We start from the raw sequence: 24,266 nt of genomic DNA, 5'->3' as shown, positions 1-24,266 counted from the left end.
CTGAAAGCAGCAGAAAATAAGTATTCAAGTGAAAAAAAGGACTTTTTTTGAGCTGTCAAGGAGGAAATCAAGTAGGATGCAGCAACTATTAGACCGAGTTTACCAAATTCACACCAGACTATATAGCAGAGAGTAAGTGGATACTAGGAACAAGTCACCATATATTTTAGGTAGGAGGGATGAGGAGAACAATAATTTTCATTACACTTAGATAAAATACAATTTAGTTGCAGAATTATTATTATTATTACTGTTCTCAGTTGAAAACAGCTGAAGTTACCTTTCTCTAAGAGATAAACCTTTTTTTTTTTGACTGGTATATTAAAATATAATCAGAATCACAGAGTGGCCTGGGTAGAAAGGGACCTTAAAGATCACCTAGTTCCAACCCTTTGCCAAGGGCAGAGACATCTTCTACTAGACTGGGTTGCTCCAAGCCCCATCCAGCCTGCACTTGAACACTTCCAGGGAGAGTTCTTCCCTGTTTATAGTCTCATGACAATTTTAAGGCATAGTTCAGGAATTAGTATGGGCTAGAACAGTACGGTTGTGTTTAAAACAGATGGGATTTGTGTGTATATCAAAGTTTCATGTGAAGGAAAAAAAAATCACCCAAATTTGATAGAAAATAAATATTCAGTCACTGGAGGCACTTGTCAAAATATACAGGGATGACTGTGGGGGATCCAAGTGTCAGAAATCAGTACCCATCTCAATACAGACTAAATGTAGTACTTTGGAAATGTTGCTAGCCAAAAAAATATTACCTGCTGAAGGTAAAATAAGACCTAGAAAAGTGGTTTTTTCAGCAAAAAATGTTTTTTATGTGTTATACCTCTAATTTTCTTTCCAAGAAAAAACCCTACTTTTTAAATGAATTCCTGATCTGAAGAAAAATTTCCAGTGTCAGGCATTTGTCCTTCCATTTTACCTCTCAATTACATCTGAAATATTTAGTTTGAAATACTGAGTCAAATATTCAAGTGTTCTTTAAAGTAATTAAATGTTTCATTTCAGTGAATTTTGTAAAATAATTTTAGAGTGTTTTGGCATTTGCAAAATGTCTATCTGTTACAGTTTTGTTCTAATTTGAAAAAACAATTCTTGTAGTATTGGAAATTTCTGAAGAGCAAAAATGCCCTTGTATAACATGGTCAACATTTTTACTTCCCCCCAACTCCAGAAGTCTGTTTATTTTTTGTGAAGTACAAGCCTAGAAGAGGTTTTTATGACGTTCAATTACTGAAGGCAATTCTAACATTTTAATTGCACAAGCTTGATCCTGTAGTTCCAATAAACCTAAACATAGTTTGACTCAGCAGGGCTGGAACTACACTTTAAGAAAACCTTCATTTCTCTTTAGGCACTTAAATAGCTTGATGAGTTTTAAGAGAAAAGTGCAGTGATGTTTTAACAAGCATGTCTGACTTCAACAAAATAACTTTTTATTAAAACCAGTAATAGTTGCCTTTGTTTCAAAAACCTAACTGTAGACTATTCAGAGGCTTGAAGGAGTTTTAACAGGCTCCCAGATGAAAAGTGAATCATGAAACATAAAATACTAAAATAGAGCTGAATAAGCAACCAAAATATGTACTTGGCAGCAGAGATGTCTGGAATTTTATTGGTTTTTTCACTTCTCTTTCTCTCTGCTGCATCTGTTGGTGGTGGGAGATGAGATGACAAAATCATTACAGAAATACACAGTCTGAGCAGGGTAACACACAGGCAAATTCTCAGCTTCCTCCTTTCTCTCCCTGGGTGCTGGCCACACAACCATTTCAGCTGTGATCATTGGGTTAGTAATTGAAAAGTGGAGGAGGGTACAGATGCTGAAAATCCCCCAGGAATGGCAAATACAGGGGCTGGGATTTCTTCATCTGTGTGTATAGTGTTTACATGTGTCTTGGTTTGAAAGGCAGGTGTCTGCTATGGAAGGCAGGAGCGGAGCCTCCCTTGGAATGGCAGATGCAACCCCCCTTCCCTCCGAGTTATTATAATTTTGAAATCAAGGGGCTTTCAGGTAAAGATATGGGAAATAGGAATAACAGTTCTTTGCTATTATATATCTGTATGTGTATAACAAGTCAAATAAACAACAATAACCATGGCAGTAACAGCAAACAATCATAAACCCAGTCCCAGCCTTCTCGGCTGTCGGGCCCTTTCCCCTCGGGTGCAGTTCCGCTCGCAGCCGGCAGGGGCGCTGGCGGCTCCCGGTGAGCAGGGCAGGTGCGATGGTTCCCCCGCGGCTGCAGGGGGCGCTCCGGAGCGAGCTCGGGGAGCACGCGGCACTGGCGGCCTGGGATCCCAGGGAGGGATGGAACAAAGGCTTCACAAACCCCTGGGCAGCCGATCCCGGTGTCCGGCCGGACCCTCGGAAACAGGAGGCTGGAACAGCAGTGATGAGCACAAATCCCGGGTGGCAGACGAGATGTATCCAAACTCAGGAGCTGCGGTAGGAGCCCCCGGAGGTCTGGGCAGGCAGGGCACAGCGGGGTTACAGAGTAGTGAAGGCTGAAAGCAATGGCGGGAGCAGGGCGGCCACAGCCCGGTTCCCAGTGGGGCAGGGAAAGGCGGGCTTGGGATCCCGGGGTTTCTCCAGTAGAAGGAAGGCAGCCAAAGAAGCAGCCTCTCTCTCTGTCCAAATGCCGGGAACTGACTACCCACAAACCTAGGTGAAAGAGATGCACCCCTCCCTCTGTGGCCAGGTCCTTTGTTTTCCTTAAGCAATCAGTAATTTGTCCCCCTGGCAACATGTATGGGGAAAACTCCTTTAAGAGAAAAACAGTAGGAGAACTAAAACCCCAACAACATGCAGAAAGGGCATACTCTTTCTTATGGTTTTGTCCTCTCTTCTGGGTCCCTAGAATTAATTTTGCAGGCAGATCACTTTATAATATATCACTTGCATTTCCATATTTAGTGGCATTTCCTAGCACTTTTAGCAGGTCCTGCTTAACTCATATTTTTTCATCCATTCTCTTTCTCTCCCTCTCTTCTTCCCTCAAAGGGTACAGCCCTTTTCTTTATTAGCACGACCCTTCATCCTTCTTAGACAAAGACAATTGCATTATTCTTGAAAATATTTGGCACTCTGGCTGTGCCTGTGTATTGCTTACTCAACAGTATGCACAAAGATTTTGCTGCCATGTTATGCCTGGCACATGTATAAACCAGTAATTACATTAAAAACTTATTGCGGAATTGTTAAGAAAGTCTGTGCTACGGCTGGTTCAAAGAGATAGGCAAAATAGTATACAACTTAGGAGCTGGGTAAAAAAAACAGGAATTTCTTCCCTTCTGTGCCACAAACAGACAATCATATTTATGAGCTCCAGCCTTCCAAAAGTCCTTGTATGCTTTGATTTTTCCTGTTCATGTTTGTCACCCACAGATTCTCCTCCTGAGGCTTCCCAGAACTCATTGCTCCTTGAGTGTCACCTGAAAGTGATTACTGATACCAAAGGTTGTTTGTTATGTGAAAATTCAACCTGAATGACAATGCTGAGAAAGGCTGGTAATATGCTGTATGACCCAGGTCTATGAGCTACTAATAAACACTCTAAAAGTAGCAGATTAATTTTGCTAGTTCATTGTGCTGATTCTTCAGACTGGCAGTGTCCTTATGAGTGTCTTCCTTTATTTCTCCTGTCATTTCAGGAGTGCACTCTCAGCAAGTTCACAGACAACACCAAGCTGAGAGGGAGTGTTGATCTGCTGGAGGGCAGGAAGGCTTTGCAGAGGCACCTCAATAGACTGGATCAATGGCCTGAGGCCAACTGGCCTCAGGTTCAACTGGTTCAACATTTCCAAGTGCTGGGTCCTGCCCTTGGTTCACAACAACCTCCTGCAGCACTACAGGCTGCGATAGTGGCTGGAAAGATGCCTAGGGAAAAGAGCCTGGGGGTGCTGGTCAACAGTAGCTGAACATGAGCCAACCATGCCCAGGTAGCCAAGAAGGCCAACGTCATCCTGGCCTGGATCAGCAATAGTGTGGCCAGCCGGACCAGGGCAGTGACCATCCCCCTGTACTCAGGACTGGTGAGGCCACACCTTGAGTGCTGGGTTCAATTCTGGGCCCCTCAATTCAGGACACTGAGTTGCTGAAGCGAGTCCATAGAAGGGCAGTGGAGCTGAGCAAGGGTGTGGAGCATCTGGAGCACAGGGAAAGGTCTGATGAGGAGTAACTGAGGGAATTTGGGTTATCCTAAGAAAAAGGAGGCTCAGAAGGACCTTATCACTTTCTACAACAACCAGAAAGGAGGTCGTAGCCAGGTGGGGCTACGCCTCTTCTCCCAGGCAACAAGTGATAAGTAAGAGGAAATGGCCTCAAGCTGTGCCAGGAAGGTTTAGATTGTATATTAGGAAAAATTTTTTTACAGTATGGACTGTCAAACATTGAAACAAGCTTCCCAGTTTGTGGTGGAGTGACCATTCCTGGAAACGTTCAAAATAAGTGTGGATATGGCACTTGAGGATATGGTTTAATATGAACATGGTGGTGATGCTGGGTTGACAGTTGGACTTTCTTAAAGGTCTTTTCCAGTCTTAATGAATCTATGATTCCATGATGTAGAGTACTTTCTCAATAACAGATGAAAACTGACACTGAATCTTACTATCTTATTTTAGTTGTTAGTCAGGCAGCAGGTGTAAAGATGCCAGGACACAAGCTATTGAGAAACAGACCAGAAGAAATGTCCAACATAAGGGGACTGCTGTCTGCCCCCATTGCAAAATCTTGAAGGCTGTAGAGTGAATGTAGAGTTAACTTTGTCATATCCTGGAATGTGCTCTAATAAATGTTTCTTTCCTATTGAGGTGAAGCCAGCATACTCATAATGGGGAAAAAAAAAGAAAATTAAACCCAGCCAAAAAACTCCTCAAAAGCAGCAAGTTTGTATACTGATGTAGTGAAGAATGGAATAAATGGAATAGGGAGCTAAGAAATATATATAATTTCAGAGTTTAAAAATCATTAGGGTTTTACTGAAAAAGAGTAAACATTCATCAGTTTGAAAGGGTGGCTGATTGCCTAAATTGTAAGTACAATCTTTCTTTTAGCCTTTAGATGCTTAAAATTTCAATAGCGTACATTTCTGCAAAGTTTTGTGAATTAGCTATTCTAGATGCTAGCTTTTCAACCAAGAGAAAAAACCTGTGCTGTAAACTCATTTTGGAATAGGTCAAAGATCTGAAGAAGTATTCAAACTTTTAGCAGACTGTATTTATAGAAGGGGTGGGCAAATACTCAGTTTACAAAGAGATGTGATATTATTTCTGCTTACCTGTGTTTTATTTCCCTCTGACACATAGAGGTTCATCACTTCATATAGAATCCTAGAATCATACACTCATAGAATATGCTGACTTGGAAGGGACTCATCATGATCATCAAGTCCAGTTCCTGGCCTGCACAGGACACCCCAAGAATCACACCATGGGCCTGAGAGCATTGCGCAAACACTACTTGAACTCTGTCATGCTGGTGCTGTGACCACTTCCCAAGGGAACCTGTAGTATAAGTAATATATAATCAAGAGTGTAGAGAGGAGGATGGATGGATGGATGGATGGATGTTTCCTCTACTCCCAGAGAGGAGTAGGAATGTTTACCTGACTGCTCTCCATGATGAGTTTGAGGGAAAGGTGAACAATTTGGAAAAGGAATGCTTCCAGCTAGCAGAGTAAGTCTCCAAATATATCACGCAGAAATTTGATATTTTGCATTAAATAGTAAGTACATGTTTGTGTAGCAGCTCAGTTTCACAAGGTCTGTTCTACCTAGGTTTGCAGACAGATTTTTGTGTTTGTGTAGTACACCAGTAAAAAAGAAACAATCTGCAGTACAGCTTATAGGTTCAGATCCAAAATTTTTAACATATGATCAAGTGTTTTGGGATGAAGGTCAAACATGAAATACTCACATTATTAATTATATATTTTTACTTCACAACAGTTTCAGTTATTGTCAGTATATTCCACTTTTATAGTTTTATAAATCTGAAACATTATCAAAGCAAGGAGGTAAAATAGGAATATTTGTCCTTTGGACATTTTCATCAGTTTTAATTTTCTTTCTGATTCATGTGTTCAGATGTCTATACAACCTCACCTTCCTAGATTTTTTTATTCTCTGATATGAACATTGCTGACTGCATAGGTCATATGCAGATTGTAAACTGTTTATGCATTACATTGCATTTATGCTTTGATCACCAGCTCTGTCGTTTCCACAGGCAGACACTTGTGATGTCAAAAGTAATGGCAAGACTTATTGGCAATGTCTGCAAGCAAGCTTATAGTCTAAGACAAATGGACAGATTTTTGTAAACTGCTGCAACCAGTCTGGCAAAGATAAGTCACATATTTTTGCTGAATTGCCTTTGTTTTACTAGACAATGATCCTTTTACTGGATTTTTCATGATGAACAAAATAATGTGTTTTTTTATAATTTTCCAGATTTTTTTTCCTAATTGATTTTGTAAAGCAGCTGTTCAGATTTTATCTCTGCATCTGTTCAATGGCTTTTCATGTTTTCTCAAGGTTTGAGCACTTTTTAATATTTGTTCTTCATTGTCCTCAGCTTGGCCTGCTTTAAACTGGGCCCCTAGGGAAAAAAAATACTGCATAAGCAACCTTTATAGTATTCAATTCCTTATCATATGTCACCTTTAGGACTACATTTTGTATTTGTCTTCAGCAGGAAACAGTAATAGATTCTGTAAATCTCTTTTTATAATGTCTTCTATTTATTGCACCCATCTAACAGGGCTGCATGTCATACTTCAGTTACTTTGGAGAGTATGTTTAATAACCTGCTGTATTTTAGAGAGCAAAGACTGGTCTAACAGCCTTTGCTCTTCACCAGCAGGATTAGTAACATTAGTAAGGCAGAAAATGCTTCTGTATGTGAGCACATGTTCAAAATTGGACAGGTGTGATAAATATTATATATTAATAAAAATCCTGAGTGTCCTGGCATTCTTTTCTGTCTGACACTGTTTTTAACAATGGAACAAATAATTTCTTACTTTGTGTGTCTTGGAAAAGGGTAGTTTTTGAGCATTTTGACATAAGCAGGACTAGTATTTATCAACAATTCACATTCAGAAAATCTGCAATTAAGTGAGAAATCACATGTAAGTGAGTGAAAGGACATGGAGAAATTTGTCATCCTCCATATTATTAGCTGATCCGTACACAACCATTCACTCCCTACCCATTCATAGTTATATTACTTAAACAGACACATACATGCACACTATGGCATTAATTTGCTAGCTTTCTGTGTGAATGTGCAGCAGCATTAAGACTGCATAAGCAACCTATGTATTTCACTGAGCTATAATATTCATTGTTTTCTATTTCTCTTCAAACAAATAAACTGGCACTTCATTTCATATACAGGAGGCACAAAGAGCTCTCTTTTATCCTGCCCAGTGTCCTGACACTATTTCTGCACTATTATTCAGGTGTCATGTCACTCCTGTGTTCCACTTTCAGTAAAAGCTTTGTCTGCTTGTTCGGTGACTAATAAAAATTCAAAATTATCTATTATCTGCCAAATTCAGATTTTACTTTCTGTTCCTGTCAAAGCATTTAATATGAGGAGGATTCAACAGGATGGAACAAAAAAAAACCTGAGGAAAGATAAGGACAAGACCCTCCATTAAGTTTAACCTTGCAGATAACATTCTTTCCTCCCTTGAAGAATACTTTTTTGTTGTTGTTAGAGTATGTATTTTAAATTTCATCAAACACTTGAAATGGATTTGGGTTTCTGAGTGTGAACATCTATTGGGTAAAATTCAAAATAATAAATTTACCATAAATCTGAAGTACTGGTATCTCAGCATTATGGAGAGCATTTTGTGTTTTGATCTAAATTACCAAAAAATGGGGTATTCCAAAATATGTTTTGAAAATAATACAATACACAGAAGTACACTTTTGTATGACAAATATTTTGTGCTACTGGATGGACTTTAAAGATTGTTTTTTATACTTGATAGACTCCTATTCCTATTTGTGTGTGAAATTGCACTTTTTCCAGACATCTTTTATTTTAGTAACAATTACTGTAAAGTTGTATAATGTCTGTCAAGCAATTTTTTGGTGCAAAAAATCATTCCCAGTAGAATGAAACATCAAATATCTCTGCTTTTCTTTGGGTCTCAGTTTGATTACATGGTATTGCAGTGGAAATGTTATTGTAAGTAAGTTCCTGGTTTAGCCTGTCTTTTTAGGGGAACAAACATCATCACCACATTATCTGCATGAGTACAAAAATCTTTCTGCTAGCATCTCTTAGTAATGAAAATGCTGGCCCATTTCATCCAGATGTGGCAGAGAGAGAGGGAGTTATCACAGGCATTATCTTCCTATACATAGAAGAAAAAAAGAGATAGTCCGATAGGGAAGAGAGACCCTAGAGAAGAGACAAAACAACAAATCTAGTCTATTAAACAGAACACCAAGTGTGCAGGAGTAGTACTATGGAAACGAGAATGTATAAGTTTGATTGAGTATGTAATGGTTTTTTCCTTTGGCCACACTAACTGTACATTCCTATCAAACTGCCAAAGCTTTCATTATGCATGTAGGTATGTATGTATATATGTACAATGAAATCGTGAGTTTCTCCTGAAGCAATTAGGAGACTATTGTGCACAGTAGCCATGTTGACTTTTGTGAGCACAGCAGGTATACAGACCTCTGAAGGCTGTTTTATTCCTGTGAAACTGCTAGGCTACCTAGTCATAGCATCTTAGGGTTTGTGCATGACAAAAATCTCAACAGCTTTCCAGCTCCAAAATTCTTTCAAATTACCACTTTGTGTGTATGTGGGATTTTAAATTATTTTCTTTTAGATCCATTCTTCCAATGCAATTACTCTTCAGTAGAGAGAGTTCTTAAAAAGCAGAAACAAATTTCAGATACTATAATAATTCCCCGTGCTGCGCTCTGAAAAAAATTCAGACTTTTTACAAAGGCCCATACAGATGAAGTACACAGGGATTGTTCATCTAAAAAGAAAGATGCCTATTCAAAGAAAATTTATAAATGTGATAAAAGACTGTGCTCTTGGCAGGCAACCTAGCATGGCAGAAGAATAATTTATCCCCGAAATATAACTTGCCAAAGAATGTGCCAAGTATATTGGAGGTCCAGTATTAGTAGCATTGCATGAGGCTCTAAAAGAGAAAAGGATAGAATAGTTCAGTTGGAGGGTGTCACTGTTGAGATGGACATGACACACACAAACCCCACCAACAACTCCAGACAAAAAGGTGTTTATTCTAAAAAGCCAGTGTCATTTATACACTTTTGTATGTTTATCACTCCTGTTAGTTATCCATTGGTTGCTTAACTACTACAATAGATTCATTGGCTATTATTTAACTACAACATACTATTATTGGTTACCTATAGCATAAGCATTCTAAGCATTCAGAAAAATAAGAGGTGCAGCCTTGTTGCTATTTTCTCTTTCTGTTGTTTAGGTTTCTTGCCTCTATTGACACTACATTTTCATGGATAAAAACTAATTGTTTTTCTTCTCATGAACTTTTCTCACAGTCCTTCTCCAGCCGAAGTAACAGGCCTGAGCCATAATTTTACAAAGACAACTAGGCCTTCATTTTATAAGGTTTTACTCAAGTGCCACAGGAAAGGACCTATAGTGACAATGCAATCCAAGTACCTGACAAATTCAGGGCTGATCAAAAATACAAATGCCTCTTAGACACTGACAAGCTTGAGGCATCAACCACCTCCCTAGGAAGCTGTAACTGCCTGTCTGCACACATTCTATAGATCACGCTGACTACAGATTGCACCTAATATCTAAAGTTTATATTATGGCTGGACTAGATTTTCTTCCCTTTTTCTTTCCAGTCCTGCTTTTTTTTTCCCCCAGTGGTTTTAACCTTTTATTTAGGTATCTCTTTTTTTTTTTCCCCTGAAGCAGTAAGTGATGGAGATCTTGTCACTCTCCTGACATATTTTTCCAGTGCCAGGTGGCACTTCTAGGAAATGACAGCTGCATTCATGGTTGATTTTGCCTAATTTCACTTTCCAACCATTTCTTCTTACTATGAACTTCTCTGAAAGACTGAAAAGCTCCATAGAATCAATGGTCTTTCCAATGTCTGACTTATCAAGCTACTTCTAAACCCCTTTAAGAGAAATAGAGTAGACTAAATTTTAATCTCCTAACACAGACACTCCACCCCAACAGCTGGCACCACACACATGAGCTGTGACTAGCTAACCATTTGACCATTCAGAAGTAAATTTTTTCACTCTAAAAATTTTATTAACAGAAGTAATGCAGTATCTCTACTGCAGTTGGGGATGACTTATAATGCTTTAACTATCTCCTATTTCAGTAAGCACATGCTTATGTTAAAAAAACCACCAAACATAAAAATCAGTTTTGAAAGTACTGGTAGTAGAATAAATTCTAGTTAAACATATTTGTAACAGTTTACTGAAAAAAATAATGGTTTTCATCTTCATTTTCATGGGGCCAGCTTATCCAATATAAGGTAGAAATGAAAAGTAAAGAAAAAGTAGTCAGACCTAGAAGACCCATTAAAAAATAGAAGGGGAAAAACAAGCCCCGATAAAGATCAAGGCCTTTAGTTATACTATATATATATATTCTATAGATAGATAGATAGATAGATACTATATATATAGATTCATGGTGCTCATTGACAAGATCTTTCTCTTGCAAGCTTCCTTTCTCTCCCCTCCTTTGCCATTTCCTTTGCAAGTATGGCTAATGAACACAAACTGGGCTGGTTTTTGGCATGCTAGCATTGAACAGCCTTCATTCTTCCACCTAAACATATTTTAACCTCCTAAAAAGGATAGCAAGCTGTCTATTGGAATCAGTTTTTAGAACTCAGTTTTTAAGTCTTAAACCGGGTCTGCGAATCCCCTAGAACAGACTTTCTGGTCCCCTAAAATTGCCTGTGAAAAGTTTAATATTATGACAGAATAGCTTTTTGAATTTTATTACTGCAATACTACCTGTCACTGCTTAATTCATAGCACAGATAAAGTTCTGCTGAAAGTCCCAATACCACCACAGTAAGATAATGGGTAAAGTGTAGGAGCCAACAACTGGTACTCATCAGACATTTCCTCCTAACATTAGCTATCAAAAGCTTGCTGCCAAGAGCTGGAGTCCTCACAGAGCACGAGTTTGAGAGGAATTGGCCCTGCTTGGAGGAAACAAGGATTTGCCATTACTCCTCAGGACCAACTCTGCCATCAGAGCTGACCCTGCTGTAGTCAGAAGCTGGGCTTGAGATGTCCTGAGGCCTATTCCAGCCTGAATTACTTTCCCTGTGTGTGATGTTGTGGTACACTGGTCTTAAACCTCCTTACAGCTCATCTTCCTGAGACTCAGAGCATAAGGGCACCATGTCTTCAAATGTGGCCATATGCTAACGCCTTCATAGGCAGTGCCTAGATCTCAAAACACCTCTTTTACTTTTCTCGCCCTTTTTTTTTACAGCTATTCAATAAGTTGGTTCTGCTTCTGCTAATACAGACTATTCTGGCAGTAATGCATTCACTGTGCTTCTCTACCTTATTTTATTACTGTGTTACTCAAAAAAATCTCTAAACCAAAACAGAAGCTCTAGGCTGAACTTCTAGGACATAGGCCATTTCTACTGTCAGATGATTTCAATAAACAGAAAAAAGAGGGTTTTTTTTTCTTAAAGATAGTCTTAAAATATTGTCCTTTAATAATTTCCTGTATAACTACTACTGAGTTTATAGTTGCATAAGTCTAATTAGTCATGAATATTTACCAGCCAATGATTTTCACTTCACTTGCTCTGAATACATATCTTCCATGTATAACTTCTATTTTTTTTAATGTAGTGTAAGTGATTTTTATTGTCAACAATATCTAAGTGGAAGATTTTCTGCAAAGAATATCTGCAAAGAAGTATAAATAAACCAAAACTTTAAAAGATGTGATACCACCAATTTCTCTTGAGAGCAAGATTCTTTGTTTTATAACCCAATATTTACTTAAGAATTCATTATTTAAATGTTTAAATATTACTTTTCTAGATACATCCTCTGTACTTAGCTGTTTGCCTCAATTCCAAAACCAGACAGAATCCCTTCACACCTTCCAACACTCCTAACTTTAATGTGAAAATAAAATTTATAACTAAATTATCTAGCCCAATTTAAGTTCTCAAACAAAGCCTATGTCATATTTCTCCAGCTTTATAAATGGACAGAAGCCCACTCCAAAATCCAGTTTACTTGTATTAAGTTACTGTCTCCTGAATTGTAGTTTAAATAGCAAATAAAATTACATTGTATTAAGTTACAGCATATCCACTATAAAAGTGGCTGAAGGAAAGGAAGGCATCTTCTTATAGTTTCTCTAGGAATTTTGAGGAAAGAGGTCTGTTTTATTCTGGTTTTTCTAGAAACAATAAAAAAAAGTTGTTAAAACCTATCCATTACTGACAATATGTCAGGCTCCCAAACACAGCAGAAAAACTGGCAGTCATAGAAGAGGAATGGAGCTGGTCAGATTTTTTTTTTTTGCATAAACATGTTTTCTTTAGTAACTGCCAAATTCAAGATTCAAATTGCTTTGATAAATGTAAATTTGAACACAGGCTGAGTAACCTGTCTATTTGGATGACAGGCTGCTTCTAAGTGGAAACAATATGTATGGACTTGAACAAAAAGGAAAGAGAAAGCCTGCACAGGGAATTTAAAAGATTAGCATAATTAGATGGGGATTACAATTATTTCTGTATTAAATGCTTAATTATTTTTAATAGCATTGTCATCTTAGTTTGTGAAAATTAACACAATGTTTTCATGCTTAAATTTCTGATCATAAATCATAAAAATCATAAACCCCCCCATTTTTAATGGATGGAGTAGGTTAAGAAAGGACATATACTGTTTGCTCATGCACAGTGTAATCTCTATAAATTTTTATTGATATAATCAATACAATTAAGTAATAGGAGGATAGAAAAGAATTGTTTTCTTAGAGAATTAGAGGACAATTTTATTTTCTACTGCACAGAGCAAGATTGAACAGACAAAAGGAAGTTTTTAAAATAACCTGTTGGAGTCCCTTGCCATCATCTCCTGGCCATTTGATATAATCAAAGGCAGCTCAAAAACCTGTCCAAACCCTCAGCTATTCCATATCTGCATGATATCAGTGGGACAAGTCACATGTTTTTTGCCTGTCACTCTTAATTGACTTTGTGGTGTCTTTGTTTACTTCTATGGTTTATGCTAATCTATCAAGGAGTCCAAAACATTAGGTTGGTCATTTCATTTTAGTGAAAGTATTATTGTTTATATTACAGATATCTTAGGGAGCATCATTTACTCACCTAAAAGGAACATACTGAAAATATGAAAACACAGCAGTGCTTGCTATGATAATATGTTGGAATACAGATTTCTTGATGTCTATGAATATCAGTAACATTATGAGTTTCCAGTTATTTCAAATTCTTTACAGAAGATATGTTGAAGTTGAAACAAATGTAATAAATACCAACATCACTCCATTTCTGAAAATGTAATTTTTAAACTCTTCCATACATATAACAAATGTTTCAGTACAAAATGAACACTCTCTACTTTTTATGTGGCTTAAAGCTATGGGGATGCTGAGAACATAAAATACTTTAGGATATCAGCATTAGAAAAAAAGTTATGAGGAAATATGGAACATATATTGAGTATATTCTGGACTTGATTACAAACTCTAAAGCATATAGTCTGGAAGTACACAAAGTGATACCATAAAATTCATTGAATAACACTAGTAAGGATAGCAGTAGTGATAAGGATAGTTGTATAATTTTCCAAATATTTAGGAGGCTGTCTGGTTTGGCTGCTCTTTATCCAAACCTTATTCAGTCTGCAAACCAGAAGTATGCAACTGCGCAAGAGTAAGATGTTTTTTCTGCTCCAAAGCCCCCTTTTGGTTTTTTTTTGTAAATGCCTACACTATTAAAAGGACCAATTTTTCAAAGAAGTAAAGCTACTAGGAGCAAAACTTTAATCCTAAGAGAAAGAAAATTCTTTCAAGCTAATCAAGAGGGTTATTGTAGGTCAATGTCCCTGAACATTACCTTGAACGGATACATTGCAAAGCAGTCAACATTACTTTTATGAAAAAAAAAACAAGCTTAGACTACATATTTATTAAAATCCTGAACTGCTGAGTTCTTGAAGCATCTGACCATGGAGGTTTTCTAAAAATATTTCATTAGCATAAAATAGCTTCATTTACTCTTAATAAATATCTTAACATATGACACCACCAGTCAGAAACTGTTTTCGTTCTTAAATATGAATCATAAAGAAAAAAATCTATTCTGTTTGCTTTAGGTTCATTCCTTATGGTTAGAAAGTCATTAGTTAAAGGGCTGCTGGTCAAAACTGACATATGAAGCTCATTGCAGTTTCAGCAAAGTTCAAAGTTGAAGGCATGAGAGACAATGACCAAGTATTGGGTTTCTCATCTGGCCACTAAGAACTACTACAATATTTGATCAAAGACAAACAGCTTACTGATGTCTCATAAATTCCCCTAGAAGAACACAATAATTTTGGAAAATACAAGAGCTGAAATACTACTTTTAACTAATGCTGCATTGAAGTGTGTAACAGTTTCAAGAAAGCCTTTGTAAACTGTCAAACACTGGAAAATTTGTATGTGCAATTCTAGTTCAACTTAGTGCCCGAAAAGCTTTTAATATGTGGGTTTTTTTTATTTTAGGTGGCTCAAAATTTTCACATTATAAAAATATCAAACATCTCAAATATCTTTTAGGTGCCCACAAAGGCTTTCATACAAATAAGAAGCTGAAAATGTTGAAGCTGTTTATTTGAGAAAGTGAAAGATAAGAGTTATATCTAAATGATGGGGTTTTTAGAATGTTTTTTAGGTGTTTGCAGTTCTCCAAGTCTGTTTACAATAGTTCAAAAACTGAATAGGAATTCAGCTTTCATTCTATTTTTTGTTAATTAGTTTTAGTGGAAACATCATCATCTCATAATAAGTTTACAAAGTCAGATTTTACAGCTTTGTAGAAGAAATGCACCCAATTCTTGTATCAACACATCTGAAGAGAATCAGAGATTAGGTTTTCCAAGGTGGTTCAACCTGTCTTGCTCTGACACTTTTTCTGCTATATGGTCTCATTGCAATTTTGCTTATTGTCTTTCATACTGTAATTTCTATAGCAAGATCAGATGCTCTTTATTTTAACTTCATGGCATTGGAGCACATCATGGCTGAAGCTTTTTCTCCTTTGCCTCTCCACCATGTCACTGGTTTACTCCTAGGAAGATAAAGCAGGTTTGAACAGCCTGTTACCCACTTTGCATGCATAATACCCAGATGTATGTTGTGTACTCAGGTTTGAATAGCTGCCACTGTAGGAACTTGGCTAATTAGTTTTAGAATTTAATAATTTCCATGGGATTTGTGAAGGAGCTCAAACTGTGACTTCATCATCAGGTAGATAAAGTAGGGTGGCAAAATCAAAGATGCACATAGGAGATAGGAATATTTTTTACCTATGTTAAATATATTAAAATTATTAAATTCTGTTCACCGAAAAGCATTCTGGGAAGGGCTCAGCTGCGGATCAGGTGGTCAGTTGAGAGTTGGTTGAGAGTCAGTTGGTAGTGAGACAGTGATTGGTTGGGGAGGCGTGAGGACCACATGAATAGGAGGCTGATTGGATGCAGGGACACATGAGCAACAACACTGTAGCTGCAGCAGCCAATGAGTGCTCTTCTCGTTTAGGTTTCTGTTAAGTTCTGTTAAGGTTAAGTAAAGCTCTGTTGAGTTTTAGAATATAAAAGGACCTGGTTAGCTATTATGAAACGATCTTCTTCGGATGTATAAGGAGGTTCGTGTGTCTTTGTTCCCCATTGGTTTGGATGCACATTTTTTGGAAGTGGGAATTTAAAAATTCCAAACTCTGAGCCATACAGGCAGAAGATTCGTATCCTTGGAGACTTAGAGAGCTGTCAGTTCTCAGACCGCCTTTGGCACTTTTCAAACAAAACTTTCAAAAAAGTAGATTCCAAACAAAATTTAAACAAATAGACAAGATGAAATATACCATTATACTCAAAATAAGTAGTTACTATGGAGAGTTTCTTACAGAAATGTACCCTTCAATCAATATCTATAGTGATTCGTCCCAAACCAGGCCAAGAGACACTTCTGAGACAAAGTCCAAGAAGCAGGTATTTGCTTTATTCAGCGCGCTGGGTGCGTGGGGGATCGCTCCTCCTAGCACACACACCAGGCACACAGCAGTTTAAAATATATGGTTGCAATTGATGTTTATTCATCGTTTTCCCTAGAAAAGGTGTGGTTATGGAAACTATTTCTTAGAACTCGTTATTATCATTAGCATACACGGAGCGCAGGCACAGTGCTCCCTGGTAGTCATGCTGAAGAAGGCTCTGTGGTCATTTTGATGAAGGCTGAATGTCTTCCTCGCTTTGCACTTTTCACCTTTCTTTCCTAGGCATGCACAGTCTGTTACAGCATTTTCTTCACTGGATCTAGCAAGTTTTTGTTCCCTATCTTTTGCCAAGTTTCTCAGCTGGCTTCTACATTGGTTACAGTGTATCTTATTCTAGCCTCAGTATACCTGAGCATGCCCAAGTACAATAATTTTCACCCTTTCAATAGTCACAATTGTGATGGAAATTGACAGCAAACACTTGTTCACCAGTTACTAGAACATCCCTAGATTAAGACATGAGACTTCAAAGGAAGTAATTTTCTACTTAACATAAAATTAAATTTGATTGCCTGACATTTTGCCAGGATGTTGTGCCTGAAGAACATACAGGCTTAACAAATTAGGAAACCAAAAGTACACTGATATGGGATAACCATCGGAACACAAGAGCCTTAGTAGAATTTCTAACAGGGAAACTCTCTGAATCAAGCTTTTTGGAAGCAAAGAAAATATTTCCTGTACTTGCCTCTTCCTAACTTCCTTCTCTACTGCTGTGGTAGTTGTCAGTGTCTGAGATGACATATCTGAGCAGAAGCAGCTTTGGTCTTCTTAAGGCTGGGATGTCACAGAAAGGACAGATTTTCTGTGAATGGGAAGGACGACATTTGCTGGAAATACCAAGAAACCTGAAGTTGTATGTTGTTGCAAGAGTGTCTACTTTTCATTGTAAAAGCATGGAGAAATCTTAGAATCCATTGAGATCAATTGTGACTGCTCAGCTTTACAAAGACATTTAAAGCACATGCTTAAAGGTCTTGTTAAAAGACAAGAGAAAATACAACCAGCAACTTCAGTTTTCATGATCCACAAGCTTTAGTTCAGGTTGAAATCAATTTATTTACCTCCTAGCGAGAAATCAAAGAATGGAATAAGTACTGAAATACAGAACTCTATAGAAACTCAAATATGAAATGCATATGTTTCTAATAATGGGCCAAAATTTTAAAGACTTTAACTTTCTCAGGTGTCTGTCCAAGTTGTGTAATTCTAAAGCTGCATTCTATTGTTTCAATTGGGTTTGTTTTTTTGGTTTTTTTGTTGTTGTTTCAATTTGGGGTTTTAGGGGGTTTTGTTTGTTTTGGTTCTTTTTAGTTGCTTCGAATAAATAGCTTCAGTTTGGGTATTTGAATCAAAACTGCAAAAGCAATTTTAAATCTGAAATAAGGCTTTCCACTTTTTTTATGCAGCAAGGAAGGTAAAGAATCAGTTCATTAGATATAAAGACTATCTCAGAAAATTAATATTTAAATAATATCTGTATTTTATTTGTAACCTTTGATAAAGGTTGTGAAGAAACATATTGATATAGAGGATATTACAACAATTCACCTTACAATGAGGGGTTTCATTAAAATATAATTGATTTCAGTAATTTTTGCAGTCCTAAGATCAAAAGCAATGGTATTAACAGGTTAGGACCTAGTATCTATATATGTCCAAAAGAAGACACTATTTTTTCATTATTATTACAAAAATACATTAAAATAAATGTACACCCAAAACCCCTCCAAAAACATAACCAAAGAAAAACACAAACCTAAACCCAAACTGAACAATTAAAACAAATTGGTTTCTATGCATCTGGAATAAATTTTAAAAACATTATTCTGTCTGTCTTTTCAATATGTGAGTGTATTTCTAGCAATTCTCAAAGATATATCCATAAAATACAATGGGACACTAAATTAGACACTACAATATGTCAACAGTAATCAATTTGAAAATGGTATATCGGTAAACAACCTACCTTAGCCATACCTTATTTCCACAAATTAGTCAGTTTATGGCACAAATGAACTGTATTAAACGTCCTCATTTTATCTTGCTTGGGGTAATGATAAAGAATATACAGTCTGAAAACAATTAAAGGGAAGGTCGAAACAACAGCAAAGCCTAATGAACTGTAAGCAGTATTCACAGGTCCGTGTTAGGGGAATGTTTGAAATTTTTAATTCAACACATGTTGTCAGTGAAACTTGCTCAAAGGCAATATTCCTGTGCCCAAACTAAAAATAGGATCTATATCCTGTAATATGGAAACAGCTATAAATCACAGCAGTTCAATTTTTTCTTATTAGCTCTACAACTTACACTGGCAAAGACAATACTAGCAAACACCTGAGCTATACCAGTGGAGCTCGATGTACTGCTGTTACTGCCGCCATGCACTATGTGCATTTCCTCCCCCAAGCCTGAGTCAGATCCAGCTATTCCTGAACCCCTGATCAAACACACTAAGGCTGTAAGATGGTTCTTGGAGACACCCTCCTTGAATAATGCCAAAGGGTCAGAGCTTGGGTTGTTTTGGTAACAAAAAATTGCCAGGATAAGGCCTGTTGCTTTCCAACCTAGTTATGTTTTGAACCTTGTTCTACAGAATATTATTAAATGTCTGTCATTTATGTAGAGAACAGCAGTTCATAGCAGTTGCAGCTAGAAACTGGCTGAGGGAAAAATCAGGTATTCAATCCTTATGAGAGAAGTGAGAGCAAAGAAATACTACCAGCTGTTTTTCTGCAGGATTTTATGTACTCAGTGCATACAATTTGACATAAAACCTCCTCTAAGTAAAACAACAACAACAACAAAAGAAAGTCATTTACTGGTACGAAATACTTACCAAAAAATATTTTCTATGCTAACTATTTTGACCTATTGGAATTACGTAACATATATAAAGGTTTTGAAACTAAACCTTAAAACCTAGTAGTATTTCTTTGACAATTTTATGATAGGACTGAAATGGTCTTCCTTTAAAGTGCAAAGGCCTTTTTGTTTGTCATAATTTTAGTGGGTTTTAACCACTAAAAAATAGGTGAGGGAGTATATATCATGTAAATAAAGAAAAAGAGAGCGTTTAGACATCGGAGCTGTGTTTGAGCAAATCAAATGCCTGCAACAGGATGACAACAAACCATTAATTTAGAAACTTCCACTTTCCTGTACCATCTTGCTCTTAGCAGGAGTGAACTTCTGAAACAAAATTCTTAAGTGTCCCCTTTTATCATGCTTTAGTTTACATCGTAAATGGCGAGATGAAAACAGGACACCTGTATTCTGGAAATGCACCTGTTGGGTTCCAGCTACCGGTGGTCATTCGGTCATTGGAATCACAGTGGAACCTGGGGTACATACCTGAAAGGCATGTAGGATGGCAGTGGTGTCTCAGCATTAATTTATTTTCCTCTACAAAAGTACTTCTATTTGCTAAGGTGAGTACAACCTTAAAGCAGGTCATCTCCTTGAGGGAAAAATATTAATAAAATACCTACACTATCTAAATTAGATGCTGACTCTTTTCTGAAGCAGAACACATTATGCAGGAGACCTCATTCCTGCATCACAAGGGTTGGAAACCAAAACTCAAACAGCTTCAGATAATACAGTGCAACGGGGTTTTAAAAGCTCTGTTAAATGCCTAACCTAACAGAAATGTGAACAATGTAAAAAGTCAATTAAGTGTAATTGATATGCATGCTTTTTAGTTATGGCAATCTTTGTTTTTATACAGGGCTCATAAAGAGTATCAATTTCTCTCAGTCTGGGTACAGAAACGTTTTTGGTTTCTTTTCTTTTTTTTTTTTTTTTTTTGGCAGCACTTTAAAAATTGCTTGATTCTTGTAGTTCCATAAAAGCTTTTCACAACAGTACTTATTCTTAGAGCCTACTGGCTTCTCTGAAATAGAAGAGGCTTTGGAAATGAAAAGGAAATATATAAGCCAGACAGTCAGATGCCTGAACATCAGAACAGAATTTGCATGGCTGCAAATGCACATTAAATAGTTTAAAACACTATTCAAAAATGGCACCCACTGCATATGACCATCCCTAGATAATGCATCACAAGAGCTCTGACAAGAATCCCTCCACAGTGCTCAGATTCCCCTCTCTTACCTAGTTTGTTCAATTAGCTCTGCTGGGAGATTGCAAAATGCAAGGAGGAAGCCCTGAACAGTCATCTGAAGGAACATGACAAGGAGAGGTTCAGATACAATGTTACAGCTCTTTCCTGTGTCAATTCATAATACCGGGAGGGAAGTTTCTTGATAATGAAAGAGGACCTAGAAATGTTTTTCGCTTCTTTATTCTGAAAAGTGACAGTTGTTTTTTTCTTGCCTATTTAATGCTCAGTGAATAAATCCTTGTTGTATCAGGCAGCAAGACCCACGTATCTCTTTCCTTATTCAGAAAATGACTGAAAAAATATCCAGGATTTTTCATTCTCCTAGGCTTTGCAATACCCCAAACAAAATGAGAACTTGACATGAGTCCAGGCTTCAGTGAATGTCATCATTTTCATATCCATCATATCCAGTAAGAGTTTCTGTCACATTCAGATTCAGAAAGCAAAGGCAGAGTGGAAGTGGGGGCAGAGAGGAACCTGTGGGTTCTAATTTTCCCATGCAAAAGAAGAAATGGTAAAAGTGAAATGGTACAGCTGTTTAATAATGCTGTAAAAAGGGTACTTGTTGCTGCCAGAATTGCTAATGGAGAATGACCAGACATAAATATCTGACTTCAGAAGGGAAATCAAGTGATGAACATCTGAGATTATCTGGAGATAGATATGAATGCAGTCTTTCTTCCTAGGGGTTTTGTTTGGGTGTTTAATTCCTCATTTCCTGCCTTGGCTGTTGTGGACCACCGTCTGAGACATTTATGTTGCTTGACTAATCTAGCCATGATGAAGTCACTACAGCAGTAGATAAGGGAAGACCTTTGGATCTCACCAAACATCTGTAAGGCCTTCGATATGCTCCCCTATGATGTTTTACCTCTAAGCTGGAAAGATATGGGTTTGGTGTGGAATGAGAGTGTCGTGGTTTGAAAGACAGGTGTTTGCTGAGGAAGGCAGAAACTTCTCTTGGAATGGAAAATATGACCCCGTCCCTTGGAATGAAAATATGAACCCCTTTCCTCTGAATTATTATAACTTTGAAATTAAGAGGCTTTTAGGCAAAGAGATGGGAAAAGGAGTAACAGTTCTTTACTAGTAGGTATGTGTATGACAAGACAAACAAACAACAGCAACGCAGCGACAGCAAACAGAACCAAAACGCAGCAGCAGCCTTGTCTCGGCTGTCAGGCACCTTCCCCTTGGGTGCAGTTCCGCTCACGGCCGGCAGGGGCGCTGGTGGCTCCGGGCCGGGCAGGGCGGGTGCGGTGATTCCCCCGCGCCTGCAGGGGGCGCTGTGGCGCGAGCTCAGCCGCCTCCCCCTCACGTGGTGATGGCGGGCGGGCTGGGCGGTGCAATGGGCTGCAGCGGGAACCTCGGAGAGGCGGCTGGGACGGCAGGGGTGGGCAGCCCCCTGAGGTGGCAAACAAAATGTAACACAAAACTCCGCAGTCTCAGCAGGAGCGGCAGGGGCCAGGTGGATACGGAGTGCTGGGTTAGAGTGTAGTGAAATAGCCTGAGGCAATGGCAGAAAGCAGCAGGGCTGAGCAGCGGCAGCTGGGCTTCTTGGTAGCAGCTGCCCCACACAGCCAGGGAGACATGCCCTCTGGGAAGGGGGAAGGGTCTCGGGGTCCCAGGTTTTCCTCTGAAGCACCTGAATAGATGGTGAGGGTCCTTTCAAGTCAGATTGGGTGTTAATAAGGTCCCAGTGCAACAGCTGCTCTTACGAGCAAAGGCTCACCCAACAGTAAGGAAGAAGAAATACAGGGCTGGGCTCCACGGTGGCAGTGGATTCTCCCAGTGGTAAGCAACAGTTTGACCGACCTCCTATGCCGAGGGCCAGAGATCGAGAGAGGAGTTGAGCCCAGCCACTCCGTATATCTGCTCTTCCCAAGAGAAAACCCCTCAGGTAAGAGAGTATCCAGCTACACCCTTCCCCCTCCTTCTCCTCCCAGCCACATCTTTTGTTCTCTTAAGTATCGGTAGTTATTGTCTCTTTGCAACTAATGGGACAAAATTCCATGAGAGAAAGAAAAATAAGGAAAAAATCCTAACCTCCAACAGAGAGATAGGTGAGAAACAGGGTAGATAGCCTCATCCAAAGTGTTACAGTCAGTGGTTTAATTCCAGCTGTAATGAATGATGTCCCTCAAGACTCAGTATTAGGAACCATGCTATTTAATATCTTCATTAATGACATAGACCAAGGGATCAAGTGCACCCTCACCAAGTTTGCAGATGACACCAAGCTGAGTGGTGCTGTTGACAATCCTGAAGGATGGGATGCCATCTAAGGGTGTTGGAGTGAAAGCTCCTCTGGACTCAGGCCCAGAGGGAAGCCAAAGCACAGGGGTTGAATTAGAACCTTTGGACAAGCTGAGATACATGAAGCCACATCAAAGTGAAATACAAACAGAGATTTTTAACTTCTAGTAGAAATATATGCTAAGTGCCTTAAACATTAAAAAGCTGTAGCAGAGACCTTAAACACAGTTCTTACTGCAGCAGTGTTACCTTTTCACAGAATTCTTTACTTTAGACAAAATATAGATAAAATTATACTGTTCACATTTTTAGATAGAGCATTCACATAAACGATAAGAGTTGATAGAAACTGTATACACAAATCTGTGTAATACCTATGTAAAATTTGTGTAAGACTTACGACTGTTAGAATTACACCAGGATAGGTTAAGAAAAGGAAAACTAGAATCGTGTCTTAATCTTATTGGTCAATTAACAAATATAATCCACTCTTCTGTAAGAAAAGAATATATGGAGCATATAGAGCATACAGAATTAGAAGAAGCTGGTTTTGCCTGCTGTTTGCTGTTACTGCTTGCCTTTATCATGTAACCCCCTTCGAACTCTGCCTTTAAGAAAGCTATGAGACTATGAAATAAAGAACTTGAGAAGTGCCCATGAGAACATCATGAGTGTGAAGGATATCAAGTAGCAGGAAACAGAATGTTTTGTTCACTAAATATCAAGTAGCAGGAAACCAGCTGCCTAGATCTAGATAAAAGCCAGAGACAAATATGTGCTTGCCTAATCCCTATCTGTACTTGCTTAATCAGCTTTTAGTTCCAGGAACTTGAGCATAATGACCACATAAGGAGGGGTCAAGCATCGCCGCGACCACCAGGAGGAAAAAGACCCCCTAGCAACAAGTCACACATGTGCAGAATACCATAAGAAAAGACACGTTAACTGGAAAAGAGACTGTATAAGAAGGAACTGGAACTGGCAGAAAGCGCGGCAGTTGGTGGAGCGGAGACTCCCCTGTCGCCCAGCGCTGTATTTGCCTTTGCCTTGCTCGCTTGCTGTTAATAAATAAAATTGTAATTAGCAAATTGAGTCTCAGAATTTATTACAATGAGGTTTAACAAGGTCAGGTGCTGGTGCTGCACCTGGGTTGGGACAACCCCTGGTGCCAACCCAAGCTGGGGATAAACAGATCGAGAGCAGCCCTGCCCAGAAGGACTTGGGGGTGCTGGGGGTGAGAGGCTGGACATGAGCCAGCTGACACTAAACCGTGCCATAAATCAAGTCCCTCCTGATGGGAGAGAATTTGCTGAAAGTCCTTGCAAGGAGTTTAAAAGATAAACCGAGACTTTTCCTTGAGTTTCAATGCTTCCAGATAGTTGTTAATTGAGTCTTATCAGAGGAACAGAGCCACTAGCGTGACCCAGGTACAGCATAGAAGACAGAAAAGCAGGAGTGAAGACAATTACCAAGATTTACACACACTTTTAAATATATTTTAACCAATAGTTACTAAAAACATA

General features: G+C 38.4%; 1 long non-coding RNA gene across 1 annotated transcript; it reads left to right on the top strand.

Annotated features, from left to right (window-relative positions):
* The first annotated feature begins 22,060 nt into the window (after positions 1-22,060).
* On the top strand, positions 22,061-23,831 carry LOC116437944. The gene is made up of 2 exons (XR_004237541.1): positions 22,061-22,387; positions 23,556-23,831. It is a non-coding gene; the product is annotated as an uncharacterized LOC116437944 (long non-coding RNA).
* The last annotated feature ends 435 nt before the right edge of the window (positions 23,832-24,266 follow it).

This window comes from Corvus moneduloides, chromosome Z, assembly GCF_009650955.1.
Source record: "Corvus moneduloides isolate bCorMon1 chromosome Z, bCorMon1.pri, whole genome shotgun sequence".
Lineage (NCBI taxonomy): Eukaryota > Metazoa > Chordata > Aves > Passeriformes > Corvidae > Corvus > Corvus moneduloides.
The sequence above is the reverse complement of the archived record's forward strand: the minus strand, read 5'-3'. Positions and strand labels throughout refer to the sequence as shown.